Here is a 17,149-nt window from a genome sequence, read left to right as displayed (position 1 = left end):
AGAAACAACAAAATGAAGAGATATCCTATAGAATGGGAGAAAATATTTTCCAGATATTTATCTTATAAGAGATTAATATCCAGAATATGTAACAAGCTCAAAAATTTAAAACACCAACATAACAATCTAGTCAATTAATGGGCAAATGAATTGAACAGTTTTCAAAAGCAGTACAAATGTCCAATAAATACATAAAGAAATATTCAACATCCTGGCAGAGTGGTGCAAGTGATAGAGTGCCTTCCTGGCAAGCATGAGGCCCTGAGTTCAAACCCTAGCAATGCCAAAAAAAAAAAGAAAGAAATAGTCAACATCCTTAGCTATAAAGGAAATGCAAATCAAAACAACACTGAGATGCCATCTCACCCCAGTTAGAATGGCTATCATCAAGAAACTAAAAACCAATAAAAGCTGGCAAAAATTCAATGAAAAAGGAACCCTTAAACATTCCCTGTTGGTGAGAATATAAACTAGTCCAGACACCTTGGAAATCAGTATGGAGGTTCCTAAAAAAAATAACTACCATATGATCCTGCTGTGCCCTTCTTGGGCATATACCTGAATGAGTGTAAGTCAATATACATTAGAGAATACTGCACAGCCATACTTATTGCAGCACTATTCATAACAACCAAGTTATGGAATCAGCCCAGGTGTCCATCAATGGATAAATGGATAAAGAAAGTATGGTATATATATATACAGTGGAGTATTATTCAGACATAAAGAAGAATTAAATTATATCATTTGCAAGAAAATGAATGGAACTGGAGATCATCATGTTAAGCAAAATAAGCCAGACTCAAAAAGACAAATACTGTGGTGTTTTCCCTCATATGCAGAATTTAGATCTAAAAAAAAAGGACATGAACATAAAAGAGGGGTATTATGGTAGAACCAGCAGGAGGTGGGAGGGAAAAAAGAGAGGGTAGGGGAGAATACGGTTGAAGTACATTATATGCACATATGAAAAGAACATAATGAAACCCATTTTTAAATACATAAAGAGGTTTTTAAAAGGGAGGTTAGGGGACAAGAAAGAGTAATAGAGGGGTGAACATAATCAAAGAACATTATACAGATATATATGAAAATATCACAATGAGATCTCTCACTTTGCATAATTAATACATAGTAATAAAAATAACTTTTATAAAAAAATCCTAGTGATATTACTAAAAGAAAAAGTGTATAACTCTCAAAGCAGTAGAAAGAAAAAACTAAAATGTTTTTAAATATACTCAATCTGAAAAAAGGCAATAAAAGAAAAAAACAAAAAGTAAAAAACAGAATAGTTAAAACCAAAACCTATTACTAATTCCTTTAAATGCAATAACCCAGTTAAAAAACAAAGAAGGCTCTTAGATGGAATTTTTTTAAATTATATTTCAATCAAAAGAGACCATCTAAAAATTAAGTATATTAAGAAATGTTAAAATATAAGGATTAAAAAATATATAGTCAAAAAATACCAATCAAAATAAAGCTAGAGGAGCTATACAGTATTGTCAGAGACAATGTAAATGTAAAGGTAATGTAAGTCAAAAAACATTATCAGAAAAAAATTAAACATTACTAGAGATAAAGGTATAAAAGACCAGGAAAAAAAATTTTAATCTGTACCTAATAATACAGCATCAAAATAAAGTAAAAATTTATAGAATACAGAGAAATAAGGAAAACTATAAAAAGGGTACATGATTTTAATACAGGTCTTAGCAATTAATAGAACAAATACACTTTAGTGTATAGAATAGATATGGAAGATTTGAACACCATTAATGTACAAGTTTTCCTGGGCATATATAAAACATACATAAAAATATAGAATATAGACTTATTTTCAGAATATTAAATACTTAATGAACCAACCTTTTGACCATAAAGCTCACTTCAATAAATTCCAAACCAAGAAAATCATAAAATATACATTCTAACGAAAATGCAATTAAGATAAATAAATTACAAAAAGAAAACTAGAAAATACATGGTTTGAAATTTAAAAACACTCTTCTAAATAACTCATTAGCCAAAGACAAAATCAAAATTAAAACTACAAAAAAATTTAACTGGAAAATAAAGAAATACCACATATGAAAAATTATGAGTTGGCAAAAGGCACAGCAACTAAGAGAAAGGATTGACAAATCAGACTTCATGAAATTAAAAAGCTTCTGCACAACAAAAGAAATGGTTTCTAAATCAAAGAGGCTACCCACAGAATGGGAGAAAATCTTTGCCAGCTATACATCTGACAAGGGATTGATAACCAGAATATACAGAGAGCTCAAAAAACTAAACTCCCCCCAAATCAATGAACCAATAAGGAAATGGGAAAATGAACTGAACAGAGCTTGTTCAAAGGAAGAAGTCCAAATGGCTAAAACCACATGAAGAAATGCTCAACAGCCCTCCCATAAAGGAAATGCAAATCAAAACCACACTAAGATTCCACCTCTCACTCCTGTTAGAATGGTTACCATCAAGAACACAAACAACAACAAATGTTGGCGAGAATGTGGGGAAAAAGGAACCCTCATACACTGCTGGTGGGAATGCAAGCTAGTACAACCACTATGGAAATCAATATGGAGGCTCCTCAAAAAACTAAAAATAGAACTACCATATGATCCAGCAATACCACTCCTAGGGATGTACGAAGGAATGTGAGTCAGGTTACAATAAAGGCACCTGCACACCCATGTTTATTGCAGCACTGTTCACAATGGCTAAGCTATGGAAGCAACCTAGATGTGCCACTACTGATGAGTGGATTAAGAAAATGTATTTATATACAATGGAATTTTATTCAGCCACAAAGAAGAATGAAATTTTGTTGTTTGTAGGTAAATGGATGGAATTGGAAAACATCATCTTAAGCGAAGTTAGCTAGGCTCAGAAGGCCAAAAGTCATGCTTTCTCTCATATGTGGAATATAGACCTAAAACAAATACAGTGAAACTATGAAAAATGGGTCACACTAAGGGGAGGTCACATGCAAGAGGGAACAGGTAAAAGAAGGAAGTTAAGAAGGTAAATATGGTTAATGTACTCTCTATAGAAGAGTGAATACAGAATTTTTAAACAAATTGAAACCACCATAAGAAAGGGACTAAGGTAGAAAGAAGAAAAATAGAGGAGATAAATCAAATTGGGCTGTAATACATATATACACAGAAGTGCCACAAAGAAACTCCATGTGTAGCTATCTTAAACAAGCAAAATGTCATTTTTTTCTTCCTTTTTTTCTTATACAAAATCAGAGAACAGCCTGGGGTGGTTAGTACCAGTGGGAGGGGGAGGGTGTGGGGAAATAGTGAAGAAGGATAAATATGGTGAAAATACTGTGTACACATGTATGTAAATGGAAAAAGATATCTGTTGAAACTACTCTAGGATGGAGGGAGGGCAGAATGAGTGAGCATGGTGGAGGGGGTGAATTCAAGCACAATATATTTGATATGTTGTAAGAACATTTGTAAATGCCACCATGTACCCCCACCCAGCACAACAATAAAAAAACAGAAAAATAAAAAATAAAACCCAAACATTATGACTGTTACAAATTAGGAAAAAAGAAAAAAATTATGAGTTGGGAGGTGGAGCAAGATGGCGGCTAAGATCCTCCAGTGATTATCTCCCCATAGACATACCAGTTTGAACAGCTATTTACACACCAAATTACTTTCACAAGAGCTAAGGACATCAGGTGAGTGACCACAGTGCCTGGATTTAGTATAATAAAAATGAAAAGATGCCCTGTAGAAAGCATGAAGGAAAGAGTTGTCCACGTCACCCCTGCCACAACTCCAAGCAGTATGGAAAGAGATGCCATTCATTTAGAGTGAGGAGAGGGATTAACTTCAGGCCTCAGACTTGAAATGCAGCATCAGGCCCAGCAGAGTGAAAGCTGGTAGTATGCAGAGCTCCACAACCCCTATCCCCAAGCCAATACCAACACACTGACCAGCTGGAACAGCATTAGCCAAGCAACTGACTGCAACTTCCATCCCTCTTCTAAACCTGGGCAGCAAAGTGGGGAGCAAGACTCTACCCAATGGAGAGTAGGGTAGGAAAGTTAGCATGGGGGTTTGTCTTGGAGCTCAATGCCAAGACAAACCCAATACCAGACAGAAACCTAAGGCCCATACCCCCCAGGCCAGAACTCAAAGAGGGAGCTTCTAGACCTACCCTGGCATTAGATGGAGATTAGCACTTGGGTGTGACAGACTTGACTTTTGGCCTGCATCATTGTTACCAATCTTGGAATGGGCCTGGGGCATACACATATTCTCAGAATGTACAGGTCCCTGTGGTTATGAGACTCAGGTGTGACCTAGGTTAGCATCAGCCTTAGCAGCCAAGGGCTTGTCTCTACCACCCATACCCCTATCTAGGGAAGCACAACTATCCCTAGACCAGGGCTTGCAGATGGGAGCCCCTAGACCAGCTTTGGCACCAGACAGAGACCTGCAGCTCATGTTTCAGCCTGCATCACTGCCAGCTTTGAACATATTAATGGTGTATCATGTGATGTTTCAGTGTGTTATACATCGTGTAATGTTTAAATCAGATTAAATAAACATCTGTTGTTCTTTCAACTTTTATCACTTTGTAATAAAAAATTTGAAAATTCCTTCTACCTTTTTAAAATATACAGTACATTAGTGTTATCTGTAGTCACCCTAATGTGCAGTAACACACAGAACTTTTATTACTATGCATGAGTTCTTTAAATGTCTATAGTTAATACGAGAAACAGGGAAGCTAGTGAAAGAACCACAAAAGAGAATAGGGGAGTATACTACTTTCATGAGCTTCAGTGAAGCAGATTTGATAGACAGAGGAGGAAAAGTGGTCTAGAACCTGTAGTTAAGGACTACTATCCCTCTCCTAGACCAAAAGTATAAGAGATAAAAACAACCACACCCAAAAGTCTTCTCTTGTGAAGGCCATACTAGCTTTTAGGTGGTGACCAGAGTAATCACCATATGAGGCATGCTAGGATGCCTCCTAAAGTCTAAAGAAACATGAACTCTTAGTTTTCTCAGTTTTTCAGGAACTTAATTTCTTTGTATACAAAATGAAAGGATAAAACTTAATGGTCTATAAGATTCTTTTAGTCTCTGGAATATTCCACATATTACTTCTTTAAATAATATCTATGATTGAGTAATTGTGTAGCACCTGCACTAATACTTCCATGACCTATGACATCATATCTTACTGAAATCTCTATTCTATACATGCAAGTTTGAAAGAGCATATGCCCATAAATGTTAGGTGGCTTGAACAAACATTATTTTTATGGACAGATCCTAGTACTAACATTTTATGAGACCTCATCTTTGGTTTGTTCTTCTCAATCATGCAACTCTGTAGGGGTTTTTTACACACATATCTTTTTTTTGTTTTCTGTGGGACTGGGGTTTGAACTCAGGCTTCACACTAGCAAATCAGACACTTACCAATTGAGCCAAACACCCAATCCACTTTGCTCTGGTTATTTTAGAGGTGGGGCTCTCACGAACTATTTGTGCAGGCTAGCCTCAAACCATGATCCTCCGAATCTGTCTTCCAAGTAGCTAGGATTATAGGTGTGAACCACCGGTACCTGGCTAACACACATGTCTTTTGACCTTGATTTTGTCAGATGTTAATTTTAATGCTCACATATCAGTTTCCAAATGCAAAGCAGTGACAAGCTCTAATTTTCTTAACTCATAGCTGATTGGCCTCCATTCTTTCCTTACAAACAGATAAAAATATTTTCAGTGTACAAACCTTACAAATACATCTATATTCTGATAAGCTCCAAATAATGCCAGTATAACTATACAATCTCTCAGCTTCCTCATCATTATATAATGAAGAGATCTCTCTAAATCATTGTTTTTTGAGCTGCAGATTAAGGACTCATTAGTGAATTGGAAATTTGGTTCACCATGTCAAAAGCAACATTTTAAGGAAATAAACCAGAAAAGAAAATCAGAAAACAATAGGGTGCACATAAAAATTGTTTCTTGAACAATATACATACACATATACACAAACACATATATGTCCATTTCCCCTTATCCATGAAAGACAGGTTCCAACCAAGACCCCCCCAGTGGATTCCTGAAACAAGGGATAATACCAAAGCCCTATATATACTATATTGTTTCTATACATACATAAACAGAACTATTGCAATAATCTACTTTAATAAAAGCTATGTGAAGGTAGTTTCACTCTAAATATCTTATTGTACTATAGTTACCGTTCTTTTTGTAGCGATGTGAGGTGGTACAATGTCCATGTGATGAGATGAAGTGAAGTTAATGTTGTAGGTATTGTGATGTAGTGTTAGGCTACTTTGTAAGGGTTACTTGAACATAAGCACTGTGATACCTCAACAGTCAATCTGATACCTGAGATGGCTCCTAAGTGAGTAATTGGCAGATAGTGTATACAGTGTGAATACACTGGACAAAGGAATGATATTCGCCTGAGCAAGATGGAGCAGTACTGTGTGATATCTCATCACACTACATAGAATAGTATGCAATTTATGAATTGTCTATTTCTGGAATTTTTCATTTAATATTCTCAGATCTTGGTTGATTCCAGGTAATAAAAGCAGCAGAGAGAAAAACTTCAGGTAAAGGATGACTACTGTATAATATGTATATCTTTCCATATATACTGTGTCTATATACATATATATAAGCATATATGTTTATGTGTACTGGATTATAATGAAAAATTCATTTCTTATTGTGGGTTCTTTATAGTTATGAATTCACATAGTAAAATATGCAGTAAATAAGATTCTACTTCCTTTCAAGGAAATAGATTTTTTAAAAGATTCTACTTCCTATCCTATAATATCTCAAGGTCCCTCTTCACACCTTGAGAAAACAAATACATCACTCAGCTTTACTGTAAAATAATCTCATATCTCAGTAGATCACAACAACAAATATTCTTTTTCATTAACCTTTCATTTTGAAATGATATTAGGCTTACAGAAAAGTTACAAGCATATTCTCTATATCCTTCAACACACAGAATGCCAAAATGCAACAACAAATATTTATTTCTTGCTCATGTTGGCAACAGCAGGTCTGCTGTTGAAAGTCCCTGTGTTTTCTTTTTGAGACTCAATTAAGGGAGATGACCCTATTTGGAACAAGTCATTTTAATGGAAGACAGGACAAGCAAGATAACTAGTGGAAGTTTGTGATGTTCAGAGGTGACATACATCACAACCACTCATGTTCCATTGACTAAATTATATTACACTTCAAGCCCAAAGTCAGTGTAGACATATTGCAAACCCTATCTTCAAAGAGGCACAACAACTCACATGGCAACAGGCAAGGATATATAAACTTCTCATCAGTAAGGGAGCTGATATATGAGAACAATAACTCAATATCCATGTGCAACAAAGGAAAAGAAAATAAGTCATGTTTCCAAGATCCTGGCTTATATGAGTTGTGGCCTGGTTAGTTTCCTCTGGCTTGTGTCCAAATACTTACCACTTAGTTCAGGTCATTATCTTACAAATGCACTGTGGACTTAAATGCATAACTAGAACAGAGCAAATCTTCCAAAATGCACTGTGGACTTAAATGCATAACTAGAACAGAGCAAATCTTCAGCAAATCTTCTGAAGTTCTCTAGTTAACTACAGAACATATGAGAAAGATAACAGTAATCACCAAAAAAAAACAAGGTAACTTTTTTGCTATCCCAAAAAAGGTTAGCATAGGTCTGCTTCCTGAGTACATAATGAATTTTTATAAACCAAGTACAAAGAACATTAAGAACACTTAATGAGGACTGGAGACACAGCTCAAGTAGTAGAGTACTTGCTTAGCAAGTACAAGACCCTGAATTCAATCCTCAGTAGCACCCAAAAATAAAGCTCTTAATGAGAAACAGGGTTTTGAAGGTATATGTTGAAAGTACTCATTTCTGTTCTCTTCTCCTGTGGATGTTTATGTAAGTAAATGTTATTAATTATTTCCTCAAGATCAAATTATTAGAGATTATACATTCCAGCATTTCTTCCTTAATTCAAAAATAGTTCACCCTGGACTGGAGGGTGTAGTTCAAACAGTACAGTGCCTGACTAGCAAATACTAACCAAAAAAATAGTTCACCCAGCACTCAAGAGGCTGTGTTTTATAGCAAGTTCCGGGACAACCTGGGCTAAATAGTGAGGCCCTGTCTCAAAAAAAAGGAAGGAAGTAATGGAGGGAGGAAAAGAGGAAGGGGGGATGGAGGGAAAGACTACATCTAACTTCATAATCACAAAAGATTGAATGCTTTCTCTTTAAGATCAGGAATAAGGCACAATGTCTATTTACACTAATCTATCTAACATTGTGCTGAAAGTTCTGTCCAGTATAATAAGTCAAGATAAACAAATAGAGGAATGCATGTTAAAGAGAGCAAAACTGAAGTTCACAAATAACATGAGTGTCAATACAGAAGATCCCAAGTCTACAAAAGGAATCCCAGAACCAAAGAAGGAGTTTATGAGATCACAAGATCTGAGGCCAACAGACATATCTGTTTTATTTCTGCATACTAGCAATGAACAATGGGAAATGAATCTTTAAAATATCATTTACAGTTGCTGAAGAAAATTAAATTCATTCTCCCTTGGTATTCATGATGCATTGTTCGCAGGACCCCCTTAGATACCAAAATCTGAGGGTGCTCAAGTCCCTTGTTTGAGGATTGGGAGTGTGGCTCAAGTGGTAGAGTTTCTGCCTAGTAAGCACAAGGCCCTGGGTTCAAACCCCAGTACCACCAAAAAGTTCCTTGTTTGAAATGTAGTATTTTCATGTAATCTACATGTACCCTCCTGTATACTTTAAATCATCTCTAGATGACTTATAATATCTAGTAAAGTGTAAATACTTATTATACTGTTCTGGTCAGTAAATAACGACAAGCAAAAAAGCATACTCAGTAGCAACACAATTCTTTAATATTTTCAATCCACACTTGGCTGGAAAAAATAGTTCAGAAACCAAGGAATGAAGATAAGAAATAGCTAATAATATAGAAGCACTCAGGAGGCTTGAAGCCAGCCTGGCTATATAGCAAGACCCTGAATAAAAAAAAACTCAGCTAATAATAAGTCCCATGAATGTCTTGACTCTCGGGGGGAACTTTAAAGATGACAAATTAGGTATTCATAAGTGAACATTATTAAAAAGTTTTCAACTAGTCTGAATCATTCCAAACCAAATTGCAGTAGAAATATCCTATAAATATTAAATCCTAAACTATGCATTTAAAAGGCTAATAATTTATTGTTTGAGAGAACATGAACAAGACTCAATCAATTTACATGACACAGGCCAAGCAAATATGAAAACTGCTGCCAAGTCCCATCCAGCAATTTTACAAAAATAAATGGAAAATGACAGTTTTTTAAAACTTTGCTATAAATAAAATGAAGTGTATATGCATGTGTATGTGCATAATCTCATCATAGAAAGCATGAATGTATTTGGGAAATGGAGTTTCAACAAACCAGTGTTGTTGGGCCATATAGTAAGCCTTCTTGTTCTGAACACCTTTGGCCAGTATACAAACACACAATGCAGTGGCCCTACAAAAAATATTTTTTCACTATTGGGTGAACTCTATCTTATTCATCAAAGAGAAACACAACTGTTCAATACCTACTAGATTTCTGAATTGACCCTTGCCTCAGTGCTCACAATGTGAAAGGGAAGCCTGAGAATGGCCAAAGTAGCACTTTCACTTTGCTGTGGCCCAAGGAAGACTGATTGATTATATTGCATGTTACTCTCATTTCATTGAGAACTGAGGTGTGAGGTGTGAAATACCCCAAACATCCTGAAGAAGGCCAAACCAATAGTCACCTAAGCTCTGGGCAGAACACAAAACAAAAGGTCACTATTTCCACACAAGGCAATTGAATTGGCTCTTTAAAGATCCCTGGAGTAAAGGTGTTGCTTAAAGAAGCACTCAACTAAATTCTCCCTCATATGTGGACATTAGATCAAGGGCAAACACAACAAGGGGATTGGACTTTGAGCACATGATAAAAGCGAGAGCACACAAGGGAGGGGTGAGGATAGGTAAGACACCTAAAAAACTAGCTAGCATTTGTTGCCCTTAACGCAGAGAAACTAAAGCAGATACCTTAAAAGCAACTGAGGCCAATAGGAAAAGGGGAACAGGTACTAGAGAAAAGGTTAGATCAAAAAGAATTAACCTAGAAGGTAACACCCACGCACAGGAAATCAATGTGAGTCAATGCCCTGTATAGCTATCCTTATCTCAACCAGCAAAACCCCTTGTTCCTTCCTATTATTGCTTATACTCTCTCTACAACAAAATTAGAAATAAGGGCAAAATAGTTTCTGCTGGGTATTGAGGGGGGTGGGTAGGGAGGGGGAGGGGGTGGAGTGGGTGGTAAGGGAGGGGGTGGAGGCAGGGGGGAGAAATGACCCAAGTCTTGTATGCACATATGAATAATAAAAGAAAAAGTAATAATAATAATAATAATAAAAGAAGCACTCAACTACTTTGCTCACAAAGTAAAGGAGAGGAAAAGAGGCTTCAAAGAGCACATGATGCTTGGAATGTTAAAACTGAAGGCACAGTAAGAATTATTTAATCAGACCCTTCATTTGACATAAAATGAAAGAAATTCAAAGCATTTTAATGACTCTTCTAAGGCCACCTAGCTAATTTTTTATGAAAACTGGACTTGAATCCATATGTCCCTACTACAGATCTGAAACTCCATTTTCTATACTGAATTCTCAACAAGGGTATATGAGCCAGTAATATTTAATGATGGGGCAAAAAAGAACCTTCTAGAGTGATAGAAATATTCTGTATCTGATTGGAATGTTTCCCACATATGTGAGTACACATGACTATTGCTATGGTTTGGTTATAGTAGAGTGCCCGCTAGAAGTTCATGTGGTGGAAGCTTGGTCCCTAAGGTGATGGTATTGGGAGATACTTTGAAACCAACCTTTAATAGGTGGAGCCTAGTGGGAGGCCCTTTGGTCATTGGGGGCATGCTCTCAAAAGGGATTAAGGTAGTTCTTATGTGATCCCTTGGTAGTTTTCACAAGAAAGTTGTTATAAAAGTTTGAGATGGTCAAACTAGATGGTCCCATCTAGTTCTCTCTGCTAGCTGCCTTACCCTGTGATCTTTTCCTCCCCCACACACTGTGTTTTCCATGAGGTCCTGACCAGAACTGAGTTAATGCCAGTGCAGTACAATGGCCTTGAACCTTTAAAACTATAAGTTAAATAAACCTCTTTTCTTCATAAAGAGCCTGGTTCAGGTATTTTGTTAGATATAAAAAGCTAATAAAACTGCATATTTTTATAACAATATACATTTCACCATAAATCACAAATTATTTTATTGAAATAATTTTTCTTAAAATAATTTATGAAATGGCAAACATTATTCAATGATATAAGAAAATTTGTACAATATATAGTTAAGCTTGTGCCACCTTACTCCAGACCATGAAGATAGTAGAATCTGAGCAAGAATTAAGATACTAAATTTATTTGAGTGGTGCAAACTTAGGGCAGTGAAGGTGAGGAAGAAAGGAGAAACAACACAAGGAAAAGTGCAAAGCATGTAATATTAAACATTATTTGTCATGATTACTGCTTTACCAAGAGCTATGATGAGATACCACAGGCACCTCAGCAGATGTGTTCATTCAGAACACAGATTTTCTTCAGAAGCTTTGCTATGAGGTCTTGCATTTCAGAACACTCCAGAAAACAGAAAAAGGAAGAAAAATCTACCTGACTAGCTCCTGCTTATCTCCCATTTCCCACTGGCCAAAGTTCTCTTTCACATTTCCCAATAATATCAATTGGCCCCTGGGAAGTTACTCAAGAAGTCAGATCATACGCCCCACAGTGTGGTGTTTCTTTGGAGCCTAACTATGAAGGAATGAGTAAACCAGTACAGATGGGCCACCAACCAAAAGAAGGAAATAGTCAAAAAACATGAGACGGCATACAAGGTTTGTAACCCAAAATAACTTAGCAAGCAGGTTGTAGAATATGTACATTATTATCCTTTTTTCTTTTTTGCAGTAATGGGGTTTGAACTCAGGGCCTTGAACTTGCTAGGCAGCCACTCTACCACTTGACCCACACCCCCAGTACATTTTTGCTTTAGTTAGTTTTCAGGTAGGGTCTCGCAACCCTCCTACCTATGCCTCCCAGGTAGTTGGGATCACAAGTGTGCCCCACCAACACCCAGCTTATTGATTGAGATGGGGGTCTAAACTTTTTGCCTCATCTTGCCTCAAACAGAAATCCTCCAATCTCTGCCTCCTGAGTAGCAGAAATTACAGGTTTGAATCTCCCCATTATATTTTGGGGTTTTTTTGGGGTCAGGATCTCATTAGGTAGGCCAGGCTGGCCTCAAACACACAATCCTCCCACCTCTGCCTCCCAAGTGCTGAAATTACAGACATGCCCAGCTTTACCATATTTTTATTAAATGAATAAGACTGGGAATATACATATTGGAATGCCAATAGTAATCATCTCTGGGATGGTAAAATTAATACTGATTATTTTCTAATTTGTTTTTCTCTGTATTTGCTAAATGTCCTGCCAAAATATCAGATCCTAAAGTCTCTTCAGCACTGCTTTCTCCCTCTACCTTACCAACTTTTACTCTTCATCCCATTTTTTTAGGCCTACAGAGGAGGATTGCTTGGGATTTAGCCACAAAACTCAGTTTATAAAGCAAAAATTACTCAAAATAGAAATAATTTTAAAATCTCTTAAATTGCTCATAACAAGCAATTTGTTGCCCATAACAAATGACAAATTATGGAATTCTCATAAATTAATTCTTAGGCTTCCCTAAAAATTATGAACTTCTGAATTTTATTGATGAAAGTAACACAATCAAAAAATCTATGTGCCATTTTCTAGCCAGTCAAACCAAACTGCCATTGAAACATTGCTCTTGCTCTGGGTACCTATATGGTTTCCTTCTTTCCTTCCATCAGGGTTCAGTCAGGCAAAATATCCTAATGCACAGGATGGCTTTCAGGAGGAAGATGAGGAATAGAGAAAGAACTCTTAGCAACCTGCTGGAAGATTACAGTAGTGAGATGATGAACAGATCAAGAAAGAGGTGTGAAAAGAAAGTTTTAAAACATATTTGTATTTCTGTTCAGTTCAAAATGTTAAATCAAATCCATTAAAAATTATCATAGTTTAATGTTTGAAAATGCAACTTCCTTAATGTTTATGTATTTATTGAAATCAGGAACATATTAATAAAAAAAGTAAAACTCTACAGATCCCTCTTTGCTTACTACCATATCTAAAATAGCAACTCCTACTGACCTCTACCTTTTGATCTGCTCTTTCAGCCTAACATGCTCATCACAATCCAACAGTATTTTAAATATCTACTTGCTAATTTGCTTGTTGGACTGTCCTTTTTCTTTGGTGGTGGTGGTCCTGGGGTTTGAACTCAGGGCCTCATGCTTGCTAGGCACTTGAGCCATGTCCCCAGCCCTAATTTGCTTATTCAATGTCTCCTCCATTTGAATGTAAGCAGGGAATTTGTGGATTTTCTTCACTACTATAGTCCTCATGAGTTTAGAAGAGTTTGTGGCACAAAATGGGTGCTCAATAATATTTGTTTAAAAGAAATGGCTATTAAATTCCCAGTCTGCTTTAATATTAAATCACTATAATTTTAATACATGTCCTCAGATGTACTTTCCATTTCTTGTGTCAGCAAAATGTGGACATTAATTTCCCAGGTTAGGATTGAATTGAACTAGAGCCATAATTTAATAAACCACCTTACTTAATAAACTATTTCACAAATTTTACATTTTTCATGTTTCTTTTCTAAATCATTGAGTTTGTGTAGAATTCTTACAAAATAGTTTCTTTTTCTGTCATTCAGTAAGACTGAATTACAGTAGTTATCTTTTGCATACCTTTAATATTTCATATGCAACTTTACTTATGCCAATACATCTCTTGAAAGTGAATATTGAAGTTTGTGTACATATGACTTGTAGAATACAATCTACCCAGTAAGTTTACTAATGCTTTTGAAATATGATGCTGTACTTCTATTCGGTAACCTATAATCTGGTCTTAAAAACACATTTTAATAATATATAAAATTATTTAATGAGTTTTATCTGATTGGTATTTATATTTTACTTTTTAAAACCTTTTTTAAATCTGTTCTTTTGAAATTATGAATATAGGATGCTTCTGAGGAGATGGAAGAGGAAATGGACATTTACACTTTTTATTTAAATCTTATCTCATTCACAATAGTTTCAGACAACTTCTCATAATATATAGACGCTACAAGATAAAAAAATATATACATGTAAGAACTTGGACATAAGGGGAAATAAAGGAATAATGGTAAGATGCAGCCATAAGAAGATCCTTTGTCCCTAGAAGGCAAAGAAGAAAAACAGACTATGAATAATATTTGATTGTTTTTTCTCAGTCATTATGAGCATGCAAAAATTCTATGCCATGAGAAATGGGAAGCAAAGGATTCAATTCCCTCTGAAATGAATCCAATTAAAGAAAGAAGAACAATTTTAAATTTTCATCTCACCATGTGAAATGTAACAGTTTTCCTGGCTAAGCTGGGAACTGAGTCCACTGACCACGATCAGCCTTCAAAGTAGGGTTTCCATACCCCAAGGGTGCTTGTGACAAAGCATCAACTCATTTATAAATGAATGAAGAGCTGGGCATGGTAATACACATCTATATTCCCAGCATTCTGGAGGCTGAGGCAGGGGGATCACAAGTTCTAGGCCAGCCTGGGCTACATAGTGAAATCTCATCTCAGAAAAAAAGGTGGGGGAGGGGAAGATGAAGGACCCACTTCCAGAATAAGATGGCAGATTAGAAGATTCCTCCTTGAGACTCCATGAATAAGAAGAGTCAAAGCAACTGTATTATGAAGACAGAAAGACAGGAAGAGCATCAGGAATCAAGACAGAGGTGACAGGACAGCTAAAAGGCACAGGGAAACAGAAAGACAAAAGAGAAAAGTAAGAAAAAAGTCCTCAGCTCCAACTCCAACTAGTGTGGGGCCAAAGCTGCAACTACAAGGTAAGCCAGTAAGCCTTGGTGACAACAGACTGGTAGTCCCAGCCATAGCAGAAACCCAGAGTTCTCTAAAGTCTCAAATCCAGTGGAGGATTTGGTGAGACTGTGAGTCCTCCTTACATGGCAAGCTAACATTAAAGAAGAAATCCATTTCAAACCTCCCATATTTCAGAAGGCCCGAAGCCATCTTGAGAAGAGACCAATAGTTTGAGACTGAGCGACTCTGGCCACTTAGAACAAGGAACAATCACAAGTCAGGCAGCCTGGGGACATCCTGCCACTGCCACTTATCTGGGGTGGAAACTGCCAAGAGAGGCAGTTGTGGAGAGGTGAAGGGTTGGACTCCAACTGGCTGAGAATTTTAGCAGTTGTGAGGAGGGGCTGTGGAGGGCCTGGTAATCAGTGGCCCTGCCCCCTGTCATGAAGAGCAAGTCCCATCACCTGTGGAATACTGGAGAGAATAACTCTGAGCCCATGACTGGTGATTATTTGGCCTCAGGAACAACCTCCCTGCAACATGTGGCTTACTGCTAGATGGAACCAAGAGCTCTAAGCCCAGGTCCAATAATTACTGAATTTCCTCAGCCTCTTCCCTGCCATGGAGTCATTTATTGTGCGGCAAGGTCTGAAGGCACTGAAACTGGACAAGTTCTGGGTTCTCTTGGCTCTCCCCCTCCAGTGCAGAACTCTATGATCTGTTTGCTTCCTGTAGGGCACAGACTGGTGGGGGGGGGTGTCTGGAGTGGGAACCTGCCTGGCCCAAGTGCCACAAAGCTCATTGGGGATAGCATTAGCTCCTGTTACACAAAGAAGGGAAGCTGCTAAAGTGAGAGCAGCCCTGATGCTGACAACATACCGTTGAAGGGCATGGTCCTAAGGTCATATACAGCGGCAACCTGTACAGTGGAAACAGAGAAAAGAAGTACAGTGAACTCCTGATACGACCCAGTATCCTCCCCCTAGACCTGCTGGAATCCAATATTGGAAGTTGTGAAAAGAAGTTTCTCCAATTTTCTGTCTTTTTGAAACTTTTTTCTTTTTTCTATGATTTCAGTATTAATTTTACTTTATTTTTTTGAGAGTAAGCTAATTACCAACTGCACTTTCTTTATCTTCAAACTATTGTTAACATTATCCTCCATATTCCCCAATATCCCAGACTATAGTACATCTAGAAAATTTCTCTGCTTTCTGACAAATGAGGAAAATTTTAAAGTAGTAAAGTACCTTTCACACAGAAAACAATTAATACATGTTGACTAAGCAAATGACTTATTGTAGTACATATTAAGTCAGTATTAGAATTAGAACTTCTTTGATTTTCTTAATTACCTTCAATTCAATAGTAAATATATTAAGTTCTGGAGGGAAATAGAACAGAATAAGACCCAACTAGTACCCTCAAATAGCCAGAATCTAGTGAATGAAATCTTATGCAGCTGGCATAATATCTTATAATTCATTAGCATATCCTTTATCAAACATTTACTGAATATCTTCTATGTTTTTGGTGGTGTACTAGATGCTGACTGTATAATAAAAATAAACATACAATAATCATATAGCTGAAAAGGGAAGAAAAATATGGAAACAAAAAGAGAAATAATGTATGTAACATACAACCAACTATTATGACTAGTTACTAAATGGTAAGCCCTGGGAATTTTATGTATGAGAAAAATTGAAATGTTATCTGCCCTATGGAATTACAGTTTAGTGACAATATCAGTGTTTAAATAATATTAATAAGATAAATTGTGATAATACCAAGGAGTGTTTTAAAGAAACAGTACAATGTGATACACTTAATATTTGTATTAGTAAAAGTAAAGTAGTAAGTAGAACTAACTCCACTAAAAAGTATGCTTGAGCTGGATCATGAAGAGTAGAGGAGTTAGCAAGTTAGAGGAGGGGAAGAGCACTAAAGATGGGGGAATCAATATTTACAAAGGTAAAATTAACCCCCTTCTAATTTAGAATAGTGCCTCCTACACCC

At 36.5% G+C, this 17,149-nt stretch overlaps 1 non-coding gene across 1 annotated transcript; it reads left to right on the top strand.

Annotated features, from left to right (window-relative positions):
- The first annotated feature begins 8,738 nt into the window (after positions 1-8,738).
- On the top strand, positions 8,739-8,811 carry Trnat-agu (transfer RNA threonine (anticodon AGU)). Its single transcript has one exon. It is a non-coding gene; the product is annotated as a tRNA-Thr (tRNA).
- The last annotated feature ends 8,338 nt before the right edge of the window (positions 8,812-17,149 follow it).

This window comes from Castor canadensis, chromosome X, assembly GCF_047511655.1.
Source record: "Castor canadensis chromosome X, mCasCan1.hap1v2, whole genome shotgun sequence".
Lineage (NCBI taxonomy): Eukaryota > Metazoa > Chordata > Mammalia > Rodentia > Castoridae > Castor > Castor canadensis.
The sequence above is the reverse complement of the archived record's forward strand: the minus strand, read 5'-3'. Positions and strand labels throughout refer to the sequence as shown.